The 19,990-nt window shown below is 42.8% G+C and overlaps 1 protein-coding gene across 1 annotated transcript in view; it reads right to left on the reverse strand.

The window, feature by feature from the left end:
* Positions 1–19,990, reverse strand: part of ITIH2 (inter-alpha-trypsin inhibitor heavy chain 2) — a 325,176-nt gene that overhangs the window by 132,491 nt on the left and 172,695 nt on the right. The window lies entirely within an intron of this gene.

Raw genomic sequence — 19,990 nt, forward strand, 5'->3', positions numbered from 1 at the left:
TACGGCCTTATAAATTCTAGAAGAACAATCCCTTACCCTTGGATCTTCTCCCCCCCCTATTAAGCCTTGCATATATTGAATGGCCCAGTAATACAATTTAAAATCGGGCGCGCCCCAACCACCTCTTTCTCTGGGAAGAGTCATGTACCGATAAGCCCTGCGCGTTTTGCCATGGGCCTAAATAAATTTATTGAGGATTCTCTCCAGTGCTAAAAACCATTTTGTTTCAAAGAATAACGGAATTGCCCTGAAAAAATAAAAAAATCTTGGGAGTATCAGCATTTTTATCACATTTGTACATCCCACCAAGGACAAATGTAAGTTATTAAGCCGTTCTAAATCTGATTTTACCTTCACAAGTATGGGAGCCATATTATTATGCACTACTACTTCCAGATCCGCAGATATCTCCACCCCCAGATAAACTGCAGATTTTACCACTCTAGGATCTACTCTATTTTGTTCATTTTGTACATATCGATTGCACACTATTTGAGTCTTAGTTTTGTTTAAGCTATACCCAGAGACTTTCCCAAAAGATTCGGCCTCCCTCTCTACTTCCACCATCGCCTCCTCTGGATATGGGGTTAAAATAGCCACGTCATCCCCGTATGCCAGTGTTTTCACTTCGCACCCATTCAACCTCATCCTAGAAATCCCATCATTCAATTCAAGCCGACGCAGAAAAGGATCCAAATATAACGCAAATAGGAGAGGTGACGACTGGCAGCCCTGCCTCGTTCCTCTTTCAATATTGATTCCTTCTGAGTGCCCCCTACACACCCTAATTCTAGCTGTAGGATTTTTATACAGTGTCTGCATTGCTTTGATGTATTTATTTCCAATGCCATTCCACCTCAGTACCTCCCACAGATACTCCCAGGAGACTCTATCAAAAGCCTTCTCGGCATCTAAGACAATTGCTGCCATAGAGTCTCCTGGGATACTAGCTGCATCAAAGAATGTTAATACCTGCCTTGTATGTTGTGTGGTCCCCTTGCCTGGTATAAACCTGTGTTGGGAGTTGACAACTAATTTTTAAATAACTCCTGCCAACCTTCTAGCCAGTATTTTAGAGTAGATTTTCACATCCGCGTTCATGAGCGTTATTGGTCTATATGATCCGGGTTGGTTTGCAGGTTTCCCTTTTTTGAGGATCACCACTACATCTGCCCCCCCCCAGGAGTTAGGAATTGCTTCCCCTTGTTGTGCCTTACTCATAACGTCAAACATGTCCTTACCTAGCACATCGAAAAAAACTTTATAAAATTCCACAGGTAACTGGTCAGGACCTGCAGCTTTTCCGGAGGGAAGAAGATTTAGTGCCTCTATGAACTCCTCTTTCTTAAACGGCTGCTCTAACTCCTCCTTGCTTTCTAGAGAAATACTAACTGGAGCCACCCTCTCAAATATCTCTCTACTTCTTGAGAATTCCCCTCCGTATCTTCTTTATATAATGATGCATAGAACTGCCTAAAATTTTTTCGAATCCCATCCGCCCCTACTACTCGATTTCCATATTGATCTATCATCTCCAGGATGTCAGCTGCAGTCGCTCGCTGCCTAGTACATGCAGCCAATAGATGCCCTACTTTTTCGCTAAATTCATATATCCCCTCTTTTTTAGCCAGGTATTCCCCCACCGTCTTAGTTGACATATACTCAGTGGCTTCTGCCTTAAGTGACACCATTTCCAATAATAATGGCTCCAAAGACAGCTGTTGATATATCGCTACTCCCAGTTCTCTCTCTGCGTCAAGCAGTTTCGTATTCAATTCCATCATCCTATTTTTTTCCTTTGCTCTTGTAGCTAACACGTAACTCAGGGTCTCCCCTCTTACCCCAGCCTTAAAAGCGTCCCAAACCATCCCCGAGCTAGTAGTACCCCTGTTGATGTCCCAGTAGCTTCTAATCCAGGGTCCCATGCGTTCTTTGTACCCCTCCTCCTGCAATAGTGCCCTTTCAAATGTCCACTCCCTTTTATCCCTCCTGTCCTGGCCTATTTTGATTGTTAAAACCAGAGGGCTATGATCTGAGATTAGGCGGGGATATTTTTCTATTGCAGTTACGTTGATGAGGGACCCAGAAATTAGAAAGTAGTCCAACCTAACCATCACTTTGTGAGGGGCAGAATAAAATGTGCTACCATCTATGGCTGGGTGTAGCTCTATCCAAGGGTCAAACAGGGAGTTATTGCTAACCAGGTCACATAATGCCCTATAAGTTCTTTTTTTCCTCCCTGAGTAAGGAGTCCCTGACTGCAGTAGAGGATTCCTAAAATCATGTATATTCAGATCTCCGCATAGCACAATTGGTTCAGGCCAGCTTGCCAACTCCGAGTCTAAGTATTGAAATATCTCAGGGTCATCTTGCGTTGAGCCATATATAGTTACCAGTGTAAATTTCTCTCCCCTAAATGTCAAATCCAGCATGACCCAGCGCCCCCACTCATCCTCCTGTTTTTTATTTACTACCACATCCCTGATCTTCCCTAGGATCGCAACCCCTTTATTCCTTGTACCTTGTTTTGATTTAGCTAAAATAGTAAATCCTAGTTATCCTAAAAGGTAGGCTTGTGCCACCTCTACATGGGTCTCTTGTAGGCATACTATGTCCAAATGTAACCCGCCCAGCAATGCCGCCACCCTATTTCTCTTATTGGCATCATTTAACCCACACACGTTAATACTCACAATTCTACAGCTCATTACAAGTTTTCCTATTTCCTAGGCATCTTCCCCAGTCAGTTAGTAAAATGTTCAGAAAGATATAGGCTATAATTCCTACATTTCTAGTATCCATTACCAATTTTATATACCACAAACCAAGTGTACTCACAAATAACAACATAAAAATAAAAAATACAGTGTGCTGAAAATTTCAGTAAAGTTAACCAATTTTTTTTCCCCTTTTCAACTCCCTCTAAACCCCCCTTACCCCTCCCACCCCATCTGGACCCTCCTCCCCCCATTTTCTGGCAAATAGGTCAATGAGACCTATGTGTGGCCGCTGTGGATAGTACTAATCGCACCCTCCTCCCACCCGGGATCCTGCCATCCAGTAATAATCCCTTAGTTGGATGTCATCTAATCAATGCTAAAATTATTCCATTACCCCCCCTTCTGAGTTTTTAACTCATCTAGGAACTGTGAACTGATGTATGATGATGTTTACATGAGTTGAATTAAAAATCTGTTTGTCTAACTTTTTTAAAAGAGAACCTATTTTTTTAAGTTTCACAAAGATTTTAGGTGACCATCTACTTTTTTTAAATTTCTAGTACATAGGATTTTTAGATAGAAACATCATGATTTCAATGCTTTGACGAAAGGCCAATTAGAGGCAAAAAAACTCACGTTAGTAAGCCCAACATCACTTTTCTACCTCTAGAGGCAAAAATAGCCTATAAGTTCACCACCAGTGACAAAAATAAAATAAAAATAATGGAATGAGGAATGGAGCAGCCATGGCCAAGTTCAGTACAGGTAAACAACCCCCCCCCAACACCCCAACAGGCAAGATGACCAGCCAGAGTCCCAGGGGAAAAGGAAATGCTGATTCAGGGCTCCATATATGTAAAGAGGCGCATCGCTGGGGAAAACCAGTGAGGCATCACTTTTCATAGCACTTCCCTTGCGACACCAAACCAGCCAAAGTCTTGAAGTGTTTAGAGTCCCCCAGGGGGGCCATAGGCCTTTCTGGGCATGCTTCTGAGACCCAGAGTGGGAAGTGGAGGTGCTGTGTATTTCCTGCGGTCTGATGGTGGAGGAGGGCCGCGGTGGTAGACATTGAGGCATCAGCAATCACCCTTACCTGGTTGCGCAGTTTGGCAGGTCGCATTGAGACACATTGCTAACCTGTGTGAGAAGACCGCCTTGCGCCCCTTGGAGTTGTGATCGGTAGAGGCGCTCACGCACACTACCGTAGTGAGGTCTACATTGCATAACAAGCGCCATCACTACACTGGGGTGCAGGTAGGTGATTGCCAATGGTCGGCCACGCCGCTCTGCACCACACGCCAATCTTGTATGACAGGAGCACCCCAACCTCATGCCTAATGGTGACCTGTTGCATCACCTGCATCAGGAGGTTCCCAAGCAGACTTGACGATGAGTGCTGTACCGAGGCCTGTGAAATCCCACCTGGAGCGGAGGAGACCTGGGGGTCATGTCGGGCCCAGGCCTAGTACTGGTGGGTGGCGCACACTGTGCCCTGAGCAATCCCTGTACTGTGGAGGATGCACAATGCAGAGGAAACTGCACAAGACCGGTGAGGCCCTTAAGTATGCAGCTTGATCTGCCGTTACTCACTACGGAACTGGGGAACACAGAATCTGGTTACCGCAGTTAGATTGGAAGAGGCAACCGGGTGGTGCTGCCTTTCTTTGCCTCCTGGTAGTGAGTTCTTGGTGTACGGGGCCCTATTCCTTAGTGGACTTTCTCTTCCCACAGCGCAGCACCATATGGTAGCTGCTGCTGTCCCCATCTGCTGCTGCTGGTTCCTCTGACCTGGTGGTCAGGTGTTCGAGGTCCTCCTAACCCTGCAGGATCTGGCCTGTGCCCTCTCGTTGGTGGTTCAGTGGTAGAGTGTCACTTCTCTGCTGCTTGACTGCCCTCCTGTCCCTCTTGTCTGCTGTTCATGTCCCTCTTCTACTCTTCTCTGTTGCTTTCTACCTTTGGCTTTGTATTTTTTCCATGCTATGTTTGGCTTTATCAATCCTGTACTTTTGTACAGATCCTTTTTCCCTGACCTTTCCCTTATTGAGGCTGCGATCCCCCGCAGCCATGCCCCTCAGTGTCCTTTGCAGCATTTCCCACCTTCCAGCTGTCCAGCCCCCCGCAGCATTACTTAATGGCGGCCGCTGTGCAGCCATGCGCAGTGGGTGTGCCACTATTGCGCCGAAAGTGCGCCAAAGGCAAGCACGTCTGCTCTGTCTGTGCATAGACCGCGTCCAGTGCAAGGGATCCTGCCTACCAGATACTCCACGGCTATGACACCAGCACCCTCCTCACCCACAACCCTGGACGCCACTGTGCCTGCCATCTAGCATCTCCAAAGAATACCCTTGCACCCTTCGCCTGCCGATAGTGAAAACACACATTCAACCACATCAACACACCAGCACCCCTCGCCACCCAGCTGACCAACAATGCACACGACCGTCTCAACTGCATCTCCCTCAACATATGGTCACTCCACAGACATACGACAGAAATCTGGGACCTCCTCAATGCCAACTCCTCAGACATTGCCTTTTACTTATTTATTTATTTATTTTATTTATTTAATGAATTTTTATAAAGCGCGGACTTTACCCGAAGGTGTCAGAGCACTGTACAATAGAACCAGTTACGTTACATGAGCGAACTGTTGCAGGACTAGAACAAACAAAAATGGCCTGAACAGAGTGTACAAGCAAAAGTAAGAATAAATATGACACAGTTTACAATGACTAAAGAACTTCCTGGCAAACAATAGCAGGCCGAAGAATCAAAACAACGCAGGCAAAAGGAAAACAATTTCAAACACAGCAAGCACAGGATGTACATCAAAAATATAAACATATGTGACAAATTTACAAAGACTAAAGAACTTCCTGGCAGGGACTGAGGAGGTGGGAATTAGTTCTGAAAGTGTCTTTGGAATAAAAAAGATTTGAGGTCCGCTTTGAAGATCTGGATGGAGGTGATGGCACGGAGTGAAGGAGGAAGCGAGTTCCAGGTTCTCACTGCATTCCCTGAGAACGATTGTGCCAACAGTTTTTCTTTTTTGAAGGAGGGGGGTTCAAGAAGGAACTTTTCTGCATTCCGAGAAGGTCTTGAGCCTCCAGACAGTTTGAGTTTATTCGCCAGATAGCGAGGGGAGGAAGAGTGCAAAGCTTGGTGGGTGATGCACACTGTTTTGTAGATAGCTCTAGCCTCAATGAGAAGCCATCGGAGAGAAGACAGGATAGGAGTGATGTGGTCATTTCGTTTGGACCCTGAGATTAAGCGAGCTGCTGAATGGAGGACGGATTTGAGGGAGAGAGGTGAGATTTGGGAAGGCCAGTCAGAAGAGAATTGCAATAGTCAAGTCTAGAGAGAACTGGCCTTCTTCACATAAACCTGTTCTGCTCCGAACTGGACGTCGCCATCGCCATCTCCAACGGCTACAACATCACCTGCAAGAACCACCTGACTGCCCAGGAGGAGGCATTGCCATTGTCTACAAAAGCACACTCTGACTGAGCATACACCCTAATGACCCAACGGAGACCATGGAACACCTCCAGTTCCAGATCTGGATCAAGCTCAACACCACCCTCAGCAGGCACCCTCATCTACAAGCCCTCTGACCCATGACCCCATTCACTGATGCCATCGAGGACCTCATTGCACCCTAGGCTCTACCCACCACTGACTACATCCTACTAGGAGACCTCAATTTCCACCTGGACACCCCCAGTGACCAGAACACCACCACCCTCCTGGAGAACCTCGGAAAAACATCAGACTCAAGCAGCTAGTCACCGCACCAATCCACATAGCCAGACACAAGCTCGACCCAGTCTTCTCCGGCAGTGGGAACATTCAACTACAGCCACACCACCAAACTCTCCAGGACCAACCATCAATGTATACATCACGCCTTCACCATGCCCACTGTGCACCCCCACCATCATTGCCCCCTCCCCATCACAGCTGAGTCAAGGCCACAGAAGAACTTCTTGTCAACTTCCTCAGCACCACCACTCCGCCAACGCTTACAGACACCAACACCGCAGCGCACAACCTCCACTGATGGATCTCTAACTGCGCCAACAGCCTGGCATCCCTCATGGAGAAACCGGGAAAACAACACTCCAAGAAGGACAAATGGTTCCCTTATGCCCTCCACTAGTCCAGACGCAACTGCAGACATCTAGGGAAGCGATGGAGCTGCAACATCAGTCAACTTCTCAAGCACAGTCACCCTTGCGCCATGGCGCAAGGGTGCCTGCATTGGTGCATAGCAGCCATTGTTGTACCATCATAGGGGAAAAAGACAGGAGGGCATATTCCTGAGCCCCTTGCCGCCGGTGCTTTATTTTCTTGATGTACTTGCAACATGAATATTGCACCACATTGTGCAGTATTTACAAAGTGACGCATCTGAGCATGTGAGTGACCTAGTGAAGCCCTGTGCCACATTAGTTCTGCGCCGGGTATGATGTATGCAGGGTAGGCGTTCCCACGCAACAAAGCCTCATAGGAGTGGAGCTGTGAAATCTCTCAGATTTCACTGCAACAATTCTAGGACACCACTGCATCAAAACCTTAAGCATGCCTCATGGCAGGTGTAAGGGTGACGCAGTACCATAGTGATAGGCTGGCCGCATGTATTGCTGGAGTTGCATCATGCTTGCAACACAACTGCAGCAATGTGTGACTTTAGCACTGACAGATACGTTAGACGTATCTGTCATTGATTGCGACATGGAGCGCAGTACATTGAATCCATGGTGTTGCATGGAGGGTGCAGTAAAAAATGTTGCTCTTTTATCACAGTGATGCAACACTTTTTATGATTGGGGCCCAGGAATGCACCCTATCTTATTGATTGGGGGGGCATCTCTGACCTTTTGTTTTAGTGCAGGGCAGCGCAGCCATATTTCTTGCAGTGCTATCCAGCACCCAAACATCTTATATGTGTACCCAAGTGTTTGCACCAATTAATTTTAAGACCAGCTATTTTCTGGTCTTAAAAAACTGCCTCTAACTGGACTTAGTGGCGGTGTCAAGACAAAATATCGAGTTTTTTTTTATCGAGCAGACATAATATCGAGTCAAAAATATAGAATAGACATAATATCGACTAGACATAATATAGACTACCAAAATATCGACTTTAAAATTTTAATATCGAATAGAATGGACATAATATCGAATAAAAAATATAGAATGGACATAATATCGAATCAAAAATATAGAATGGACATAATGTCGACTAGACATAATATAGACAACAAAAATATCGAATTTTAGGTAAGTTAATAGTAATTTTTATTTTTTGTGTAATATAATTCAGTAGCGGGTTGTGGGTTTATAGGGGAATAGGGTGGGAAGTAATTTAATTATAATAAATTAAATATGTTATTTTATTTATTGTTATTTATTTAGAATTAATTGTTAATTAATTATTAATTGGTAATTAATTAAAATATAACTGGTAATTAATTTTAATTGATTAATTGATAAATATTTAAATTTTAGTAATTTATTTCCTGTAGCGGGTTGTGGGTTTATAGGGGAATAGGGTGGGAAGTAATTTAATTATAATTAATTAAGTATGTTAATTAATTAATTGGTATTTATTTTGAGTTAATTGGTAATTCATTTTTAATTGATAATTAATTGTTATTTGATACTTAATTTTAATTAATTGTTTAATTGACAATTATGTGAATAATATTTTATTTTCTGTAGCAGGTTGTGGGTTTATAGGGGAATAGGGTGGGAAGTAATTTAATTCTAATTAATTAAATAAGTTAATTAATTAATTGATTGGTATTTATTTTGAATAAATTGTCAATTAATTTTTAATTGTTAATTAATTGTTAATTGATAATTAATTTAAATTAATTGTTTAATTGACAATTATGTGAATAATATTTTATTTTTTTGTAGCGGGTTGTGGGTTTATAGGGGAATAGGGTGGGAAGTAATTTAATTTTTAATTAATTGAATATGTTAAATAATTAATTGATTGGTATTTATTTTGAATAAATTGTCAATTAATTTTTAATTGGTAATTAATTAATTGTTAATTGATAATTAATTTTTATTAATTGATTAATTGATAATTATGTGAATAATATTATTTTATTTTTAGTAGCGGGTTGTGGGTTTATAGGGGAATAGGGTTGGAAGTAATTTAATATAATTAATTAAACATGATAATTAATTAATTGGTATTTATTTTAAATAAATTGTTAATTATTTTTTAATTGTTAATTAATTAATTTTTAATTGGTAATTAAAATTTATTAATTGATTAATTTATAATTATGTGATTTATATTAATTTATTTTCACTAGAGTGGGGATATTAAAATGTTCCCCTATGCTATCCAACGCTTTCCCTACTGTTGCACTCTCTGGAGTGGGAATAGTAATTTTTACCCCTACGCTATCCAACGCTTTCCCTACTGTTGCACTCTCTGTAGTGGGAATAGTAATTTTTACCCCTACGCCATTCAACACTTTCCCTACTGTTGCATTCACTGGAGTGGGAATTGTAATTTTTACTCTTACGCTATCCAACGGTTTCCCTACTGTTGCATTTGCTGGAGTGGGAATAGTAATTGTTACCCCTACGCTATCCAATGCCTTCCCCACTGTTGTACTTTCTTGATTGAGAATAGTCATTTTTACCCCTACGCTATCCAACGCTTTCCCTACTGTTGCACTCGCTGGAGTTGGAATGGTAATTTGTACCCCTACGCCATCCAACGCTTTCCCTACTGTTGCACTCTTTGGAGTGGGAATAGTAATTTTGACCCCTACGCTATCCAACGCTTTCCCTACTGTTGCACTTACTGGAGTGGGAATAGTAATTTTTACCCCTACGCTATCCAACGCCTTCCCTACTGTTGCACTTTCTGGAGTGGGAATAGTAATTTTTACCCCTACGCTATCCAACACTTTCCCTACTGATGCACTCACTGGAGTGGGAATAGTAATTTTTACCCGTACGCCATCCAACGCTTTCCCTACTGGTGCACTCTCTGGAGTGGGAATAGTAATTTTTACCCCCTACGCTATCCAACGCTTTCCCTACTGTTGCACTCGCTGGAGTGGGAATAGTAATTTTTAACCCCTACGCCATCCAACGCTTTCCCTACTGTTGCACTCTTTGGAGTGGGAATAGTAATTTTGACCCCTACGCTATCCAACGCTTTCCCTACTGTTGCACTTACTGGAGTGGGAATAGTAATTTTTACCCCTACGCTATCCAACGCCTTCCCTACTGTTGCACTTTCTGGAATGGGAATAGTAATTTTTACCCCTATGCTATCCAACGCTTTCCCTACTGAAGCACTCGCTTGAGTGGGAATAGTCATTTTTACCCCTATGCTATCCAACGCTTTCCCTACTGTTGCACTCTCTGGAGTGGGAATTGTAATTTTTACCCCTACGCTATCCAACGCTTTCCCTACTGTTGCACTCGCTGGAGTGGGAATAGTAATTTTTACCCCTACGCTAACCAACGCTTTCCCTACTGTTGCACTCGTTGGAGTTGGAATAGTAATTTTTATCCCTACGCTATCCAATACTTTCCCTACTGTTGCACTCTTTGGAGTGGGAATAGTAATTTTTACCTCTACGCAATCCAACGCTTTCCCTACTGTTGCACTCGCTAGAGTTGGAATAGTTATTTTTACCCCTACGCCATCCAACGCTTTCCCTACTGTTGCACTCTTTGGAGTGGGAATAGTAATTTTGACCCCTACGCTATCCAACGCTTTCCCTACTGTTGCACTTACCGGAGTGGGAAAAGTAATTTTTACCCCTACGCTATCCAACGCCTTCCCTACTGTTGCACTTTCTGGAGTGGGAATAGTAATTTTTACCCCTATGCTATCCAACGCTTTCTCTACTGATGCACTCGCTGGAGTGGGAATAGTAATTTTTACCCCTACGCTATCCAACGCTTTCCCTACTGTTGCACTCTCAGGAGTGGGAATAGTAATTTTTACCCCTACGCTATCCAACGCTTTCCCTACTGTTGCACTCGCTGGAGTGGGAATAGTAATTTTTACCCCTACGCTAACCAAAGCTTTCCTTACTGTTGCACTCGCTGAAGTTGGAATAGTAATTTTTATCCCTACGCTATCCAATGCTTTCCCTACTGTTGCACTCTTTGGAGTGGGAATAGTAATTTTTACCTCTACACAATCCAACGCTTTCCCTACTGTTGCATTCGCTGGAGTGGGAATAGTAATTTTTACCCCTACACTATCCAACGCTTTCCCTACTGTTGCACTTGCTGGAGTTGGAATAGTAATTTTTACCCCAACGCTATCCAACGCTTTCCCTACTGTTGCACTCGCTGGAGTTGGAATAGTAATTTTTATCCCTACGCTATCCAATGCTTTCCCTACTGTTGCACTCTTTGGAGTGGGAATAGTAATTTTTACCTCTACGCAATCCAACGCTTTCCCTACTGTTGCACTCGCTGGAGTGGGAATAGTAATTTTTACCCCTACGCTATCCAACGCTTTCCCTACTGTTGCACTTGCTGGAGTGGGAATAGTAATTTTTACCCCTACGCTATCCAAAGCGTTCCCTACTGTTGCACTCTCTGGAGTGTGAATAGTCATTTTAACCCTACGCTATCCAACGCTTTCCCTACTGTTGCACTCTCTGGAGTAGGAATAGTTATTTTTAACCCCTACGCTATCCAACGCTTTCTCTACTGTTGCACTCACTGGAGTGGGAATAGTAAATTTAAACCTCTTGCTATCCTACGGAAAAAATATTGTATATGTTTTGTTAATAATATGTATATATATATATATATATATTTTTTTTTTTTTTTTAAATACATTTTTTTTAAGTTACAATAAATATTTATTAATTTTAAGTATATTTAAGTATTTTAAGTATGTTTAAATTCATTACATTTATTATTATAGTACTTTAAAATTACTTTTAAGATATTTTAAAAAATCAATATTTTGACTGTCTATATTTTTTTCTATCGATATTTTGGAGTCAATATTTTTGTACTTACCTGTTTGTAGATAGGAAGTCGATATTTTGGCATTCTATATTTTTACCTCGATATTTTGGTAAGTCGATATTTTGACTGTCGATATTATGTCAGTGATCCCTTAGTGGCAGTTTTGGGAGGTTATCGATGTAAGGGAATTTCATTGTAAATATTGCAAACTGTGGTTAGCTGCAGTTTTTTCAGTGGAACGGCTACCTTGCATCTCATTTTCGTCCCCCTAGTAGAAGTGGCGATTATGAAAATTCCCATTTCCGCAAAAAAAGTGCCGCTAACCGCAGTTAGTATACAAGATAAAAAAAGAAAGCGCTGTAACGTCCAAAAATTGACGCTACGGCAGCGTTAAGTTCTTGTAAATATGCCGCTTGGTTTTTAAGCTCCCTAGCCACATCAAGGTCCCTGAAGTTTGACCAGCTCATAATGAAGGGCTAATGGGGAATCCTAGGGCCAGATGTACGACCTGCCAAATAGCGCCTTGCAAATTGCCTCACATTTGCGACTCGCAATTTGCGAGGCGCCATTTGGCATGTACAACAGTGTGTTTAACACTGTTTGCGATTGCCAATGGGGTCGCAAATTGCGAAGTTCATGACTATTAATGAGCCTCTTGCAATTTGCAAGCCCATTGGGAATGATAGGCACTCCTAGGGATGGTGGCCTGCTGGGCTCAGCAGACCACCATGTCTGGGATTGCTTTTAAATAAAGCAGCTATTTTATTTTTTAAATGCAGCCCGTTTTCCTTAAGGGAAAATGGGATGCATTTAAAAAAGTAAATGAAACGTTATGTTGTTTTATTTTTTATGGGAAGGCAGTATTCCTTAAAAAATAATATTGCATGCATTTGTAAAGGGGAAGGGGTCTCCTGGGGACCCAATCTCATTTGCAAATGCATTACCACCTGCTTGAAGTAGGTAGTAATTTGTGGGTTTTTTGCGACCGCAATTGCAGTTGCAAAACATTGGTACATAGCTTTGCGTTCGCTATTAGGAAGGGAACACCCTACCTAATAGCGAGTCGCAAAACAGTATTTTGCGAGTTGCAATTTATTTGCGAGTTGAAAAATACTGTTTGTACATGGGCCCATGCTTTTTTGGCATGCACAAAAGGGTTTAAGACACGTTTGTGAACGCTAAAAGGCGTCATACATCTGGCCCCTAGTTCTGTTTGGTTGTTGTAAGGATTTTCTAATGTCCTGAAGCCCTTGAGGAGGTAGAGTTTGGCACCACTAGACAACAAAGTGGACTTTTAGTTTTTTCTGTGTGTTTTTAGGGGACTTGGGGGGAAGCTTTATCTTTGATTGTTGATAACCTAGAGAGTATATAGACTCTGGGACCTCTTAGCTCTAGTAAGAACTGTAGGGCGGGAGTGACCTCATTGTTGTCATAATCCTGATTCCATCTGAGGTAAGGGGAATGCAGTGTATAGAAACAGCGTATGGAGGGAGGATCCTGGCTCCCAGCACTATTATGCATCAGGAGGAGAAGGTAATGGAAACAATCTCTAAGAATATGTTCTTTCATAGGTATGAGTTCCCAGGGCTGCTCTTGTCACGCCAGTAGTTAGAAGAATGCAAGGGGAGTATGGACAAGGAGCGTGTGACTACCCCTGGAAATCTGACAGGCCGATTCTGATAATGAATCATCGTGGATAATGCCCTCCAAGCCCTTGACCAAGTCAAAACCTGTCTCCTAATCCTCCTAGAGCTATCCTCGGCATTTGACACAGTCAACCATGAAAAACTACTTGAACGCCTCAAACTCAGGATGGGAATAGATGGCTCTGTTCTTGAATGGCTTAGGTCCTTCCTCCACAACCGATCAGAGATTCCTAATTAATGGTAACCTGTCTGCTCCCTCCCCGATCACGGTTGGAGTCCCCCAAGGATCAACCCTTTGCCCACCCTCTGCAACCTCTATGAAGTACTACATATCGCGAATATCTCATACCACATGTACGCTGACGACACCTAGATCTACATCAAGATCTCCTCTCTCGAGGAGATTCTTTACCTAAATGAAGCCTTGAAATTGACTGTCCAATGGTTCTCCTCCAATCAACACATACTCAATGCAAAGAAGACAGAATTTCTTCTAATTTCCCCACCCAAAACCAGAGACTCAGGTATGGATTAAGAACATCACAGCCTTAAACTGCCCTCCGACCATCATGGACTAGGGCAAATCTCTTGGAATAACCCTGGACTGCAACTTGAACATGTGGGACCACATCAACTCGATGGCCAAATCAGCCAGATTCCACCTGAGCCATCTAAGGAAACTGAAACCCTTCCTTGATACTCCCGACCTAAAAATGGCAGTCCAGGCACTAGTCATCCCTATACTGGAATATGGCTGCTCTACCCTCTCAGGTTTACCCAAGATCTCCCTGGCACTTTTAAAAGCCTGCCTCAAGGCGGCTGTCAGGCTACTAACAGGCTCAAGGTAGTTCGACCACATTTCACCACATCTGAAATCTCTGAACTGGCTTCCTCTGCAGGCCAGAATCCAACTCAAAATGGCATGTATCACGCACAAGGCATTGCACTCAAACTCCTCTGCATATCTTGCTCAGACACTCGTTATACCCGGAGGAACCAGAAACTCGCGGTCCACCAGAGACCTCTTGCTCCAACCTGCACGTTTTCGGAAATAGAAACGTACAATCGTGCTATCTTTGGGGCCGCACCAAGAATATGGAACTCACTCACGCCCGCCATCAGAAGAAGAATCCCTTCTCTGGCTTGCCTCAAAAAGTATGCCAAAACTTTCCTAATGGGCAAATTAGTAGCCTAAATTTTGCCTTCTATTTCACCCAGAGACCTTGCTCTATTTCCTTTCTAATGCATCCCCAGGAGTACTCCGACACTATCCTCCCGGCACCTCTGGGCATCCCTCCATGGACCTTAGGACCTTCATTTCTTGTAAAATGTAAATGTAAATTGCACTAATTGTCCCTTTTATCCCTATGTATCCAGCCCCCACCCCTTCCAAGTCTTTTGTATACTACTGTTGATTCCTGTAAAGCGCTCTGATAACCTAACGGGTCAAGTTTGTGCTCTATAAACCTAAAAAATAAATAAATAAATAAATAAATGAATGAAGTAGGTGCCCCTTTTCATTGGGGGAGATAATAGGAATCCTGCTGGCTTCACATATGTTTGTTTAGTGTTTTATATAGCGCGAACCAGACTACAAGCGGTATCATAGCGCTTTACATTTAGGATTATTTCGTTACAAGTTACATCAGTTACAAGAGCATAGCAAAGTACAGTAAAAAATTCATGTTGGGAGAGTTCGTGGGAGGGAGGGGGAGGAGGAGGGAGCCAAAAGCAGGGAGACGAGGGGGAACTATGTCCAATGTCCGGCTGGGTAGGTGACGGTCGAGGGGAATACCAGGGCCAATCTCCTCTTTAGCTGCCTAGCAGCTCTACCGGGCATCAGCCATGTTGCTTAGGTCTCAAGGTTCAGGAATAAAAACCGATTAAACTCTAAGGTATCAGAACGCTTTACATGAATTCCACAGAGTTCCAAAATTACATCAGTTACAGGTTATAATAGTTGCAGGAAACATATAAAGATCTTTGAGCGTAGAAGTAGAATGTAAGTCCTTATCAAATCCATTTACAGTGCTCCAGTGAACCAAACTACTAGCCTGAAGGGCAATTACTTATACAGTCCATATAAGTCCTTCTCTAAGATCAATATTAGAGTAAGGTCTGTTTTCATATTAAAAGTCTCTGGCCTTTTCCCTGGTTTAATTTGGAGAGAGCTGGCTTGGCTGTAAAATGTTATTCTTGCCAACATATTATTTTAACGTATATGTGCTCAGCCTGTGCTGAAGTGCAAAATGGTTACATCTGTGCACTGCCCTCTCACGATAAGTCACTACATCTTCCTACAGACAGCCCTCTAGCATCACTTGCTATAATCTGTTTGCCACACATAAAATATCTTCCTGTGACTACTTTGACATTAGACAATGAGGGTAACCAGGCTCACTCTGGGATGCACTAAAAAAGCAACAGTCCAAAACGCTCACAGACTGCCACCAGTCAGGTAACAAGGCAGTCTTTCTATAATTCCATAATGTTTCAGACTGTCATCCTTAAAATGGGCAAGAGCAATTAACAACACAGTTAAAAATGTGGGGGGTCTATTCACAGATGTATTTTTGGCTGTAGCCTCAATTATATTGCAGAAAAGACATTATTTACACCTGCAAAAAATTCATAAAGCGATTCTTGGCAGGCACTACTGCAGATTACTCTGCCAAGAGTACAGAGAAATATGCAGTGGTAAATCCCACTCGAAGGTTCGGAAGTGGGCTTTCCAAAACATAGGGGCCCATTATGATGTCGGGCGGATTGCCCCTGCCAGGCTGGCGGTAGCCACCGCCAGCCTGGCGGGGGCAATCCGCCCGACATCCACACTCGTTAGTATTGCGGGGGGACCTCGGCGGACGGAAAGACCGTCCGCCGCTTTTCCGCCCCGGTCGCCTTCCGGCCGGGGCGGACAAGGAATAATATGGTGGCAGTGTCTATCAGACACCGCCAGCCATATTATGATGGTTATCTTTAGGTGCCTTTCCGCGGCGGCGATGCCGCCACGGAAAGACATGCGGTCTTCACTCTGGGGGCCCACTGCGGGCCCCCAGAGTGAAGTATAGGTGGTGGGTGCACACTGGGGTACCTGCTGTACCCCCCTTCATTTGCATTAACAAAGTGGCAGGCACCGCACGGTGCCTGTCGCTTTGTTAATGCAAATGCTGAAATGCATTTTTAGCATTGTGTCGGGTGGTGCAGAGAGCACCGCCCGCTACAATGCTAAAAATGCAGGATGTGCCCGCCACTGTGGCGGGCACATCCTAATACCCCCCCATGGGACCCCCGCCATTCGGACAGAATGGCAGGCGGACAAAGTCCGCCCGTCATCCTAATGACCCCCATAGTTTTCCTTGGGAGTTTGGGAATGCTCGTAAACATTTATGCATATATCCATGCCCAAGCTTCGACCCAACCACTTTCCACATGAGACATGGTTGGCAATTTACTCCAGCCAAAGTAGGAGTAACTCCCTTTCTAGGATGGCAAGGGGAACAGATCACCCAAAATGTCCTTGTGGTATTGGGTATGGTGGGCACAGGCAAGACAAATTAGTGATGGCTGACCCCTCCTCAATAGACAGGGGCAACTGGCACTCTGACCCAGTGGTGCCGTAGTAGATTAACTGCTGGACCAGAAGAGGCTCCACCGAAAGTAGCACAGAGGGTCCCCCAACTCCACCACACCCTAAATGAGGGCCTCAAGTCTTTTTAAACTGATTGCGGTTCTCTGTATCTCAAGGTGATGGTGACCTACATAACATATAGATATATGCCTGGATAGTGCTATTATGCTGTGATATTGGATAATTCGTAATTAAATCAAATGGTACTGAATGTAATACTTTATTCTTTACAACAGGCAACTGAATCAACAGTACAGTTCTCTATATTTTTTTTATCTCGGCATACAAATACATCTTTGTGATACTGGGCCAGATATATCTAGGTAATCCTTTACGATTACCAAACAGCAATTTTTTGTGACTCGCTATTTGGTAATCGGAAACACCAATGTGTGCTTTTCACATTTTATGATTCCCAGTGGGTCGCAAATAGACATACCTCATTAATATTCATGAAGGTAGGTCTCGGTTTGCGACCCATTGGCAATCGCAAAAACCACAGAGATGGTGGCCTGCTGGGGCCAGCAAACCACCATTGTCTGTGATTGCTTTTCAATAAAGCATTTTTAATACAACCAGTTTCCCTTAAAGGAAAACTGGATGCATTACAAAAAAAATATGTAAAGTTTTCTTTTCATAATTCCCTGGGACCACTGCCTGCTCTTAAAACGTGTTTTTTTATAAACTTTAACGAAGGGGAAGGGGCCCCTTCTGACATCTCCACTCGAAGTAGGTGTCAAAATTTAAATGTTTTGTGGATGCATTTTGGTTGCAAAACATTCACACTCACCAGTGCGATTCGATATTAAGAAGGGACACCCTTAACTCACCCCTTCCTAATAGCAAAACACAAACGTAAATTGTGATACGGTAACAGGTCACCGTATCACAAATTGAGCCTTTTTACATTAAAAAAAATACCTTTTTGCATTTGCAAACTACCCGATTTTGTGAATCGGACCATTTGTGAACAAACAAAAGCTTTGTACATCTGGCACTAAGATATTTATTTTATTCCTATTAAATTTGCTGCATTATTTCAGGTGATTTAGTTTTGTTCGCTTGCTTATACAATCTCATGACACGCATGGCTTTTACTACAAAATTTTGATAAAAAATGGCAAATATGACATTTTTATTCTGATCTCCCAAAATTAAGGAAATGTTCTTCTGTGTTGCCTTTGCTAACGGTGCTACTGATATGACACGTGCTGGTGATAACCTTGAAGAGATCCCATACGACTCTATGAGTATTTTAAACCATAGGACTGAATTAACTGATGGAATGCATTAATTTGTACACATCCATTGGAATTTTTCCAAGGCAAGATTACTTACTCTACAAATGCCTGCAATTGAAACGTTTCAAATTTGTTTTAATATTAATAGATTGCCTCTTCAAAAGTGCCTGTTTTATGCTATGGGTAGTCTGGTATTTTTTTAAATAATCTAATGAATGATAAAACTGATATTAAGGAAGTAAAAATTAATTATTTACAAATCCTTAGGATACTGCAGGAGTATTACACATACCCAAAGCCAGCACTTTATTATCAGAGCCCTTTTTTTTTACATATTTGGAGCAGTTTGTGTTTACACCTTCATAACTGTTTTCCATAAAAGATATACACACCAAATGTGCGCCTTTTTTTCCAAACACTTGGGGATTCTAAAGGCACACAGAGTTTGTAGATTCCCCTGAAGGGAACCTAGAAAATAGGAGAATATAGTTAGGTTTTATTTTTGGGGATTAATTTGAAAAAGTATATTTTATGAAAGTGTATTTTTGGTATCTAAAATTACATCAGAAAAATGTTTGCTATACTAGGATGACCATCTTCCCAGATGTTATCTCTAGACACATGTTTCTGGGTTTAGCCCTTCATCAATAGAGAGCAGCAGTAGTAGAGAGCAGAGAGAAGTAATCTAGGGTTGCTGGAATGCTGCCCAAGTCTTCACTGATCACAGTACCACTCCACAGACACACAGGTGCATCCCAGGTAAACTTGTCAGCTCGTTGACTCAAGGGGGCCTTTTAAACACAAGGGGAGGGAACATACTGCACCTTATCCAAGCACAGTTCACACTATTGCATTCTGGTAAATGCTGTATGCTTACTTCAAAGTTGCTGTCGCTTTTTTGCCAAAGTTGGTGCAAGTAGTGCTATTATCTCTAGACATGTGTTTCTGGGTTTAGCCCAGGGGCATGTGGTAAACTCTACTTCGCCGGTAGAGTTTTGCTACTCTGCACTCCGCTTGGAGTGCAGAGTTCGGCAAAGAGTGCACCACTGCTGTGTAGCGGAGTTTACCAGTGCTGGCTCATCCCTTGCATCACCAGACCCTTGCCTGAAAACCTTAAGTCTTACAGGTCAATCCTCCACTGCTGACAGACATTGCTCATCTAGTTGACAGTTTAAATTTGTAGGCTATGGTTGAGCGGAGCCAGAGAATATGCGCCCCGGACCAATCAGTGGCACCAGTGGGGTAACAAAATATGAGGGGGCCCCCCTGCAAGATATGCTGAAGGGCCCCCCTCCCCTTTACAATATTAGTAGGTTCTGAGGGGGCCCATTCCAGTAAAGGTAAGCCTGTGAGCCCCCTCCCCCACACCACGGGGCTGCAGGGGCCTTTGTTATTCCCCTGAGCTTTGCGCATCCTGCCACTGGAAGAAATATGCTTGTCAATGTTTAGGAATTTGAATATGAATTTTAATATGTATTGGTAAAATGTCTTGTGTTATTAAATTTTGATGTATTGTGATACCAAGTGGTTTTACTTTAGATATTATATATATCTTTTTTAACAATTGTATGACATTGAATACATTTGATAAGACGGACAGTATATTGCCCCTTGAGTGGTTCCAAATTTATGAGTGTGGTGTGCATGACTAAGATTGACAATAGAACAGTCCATAGGGAAAAAATTTCTTAACAAAACTGTTATTGATGCTCTGTCTCTATTGGACTATACGAGCCCCTCTCCTTGGTTTCAAAATGTTTAGTAGGTTACATA

The sequence above is a fragment of the Lissotriton helveticus genome, chromosome 1_1 (genome assembly GCF_964261635.1).
Source record: "Lissotriton helveticus chromosome 1_1, aLisHel1.1, whole genome shotgun sequence".
In the NCBI taxonomy this organism is placed as follows: domain Eukaryota; kingdom Metazoa; phylum Chordata; class Amphibia; order Caudata; family Salamandridae; genus Lissotriton; species Lissotriton helveticus.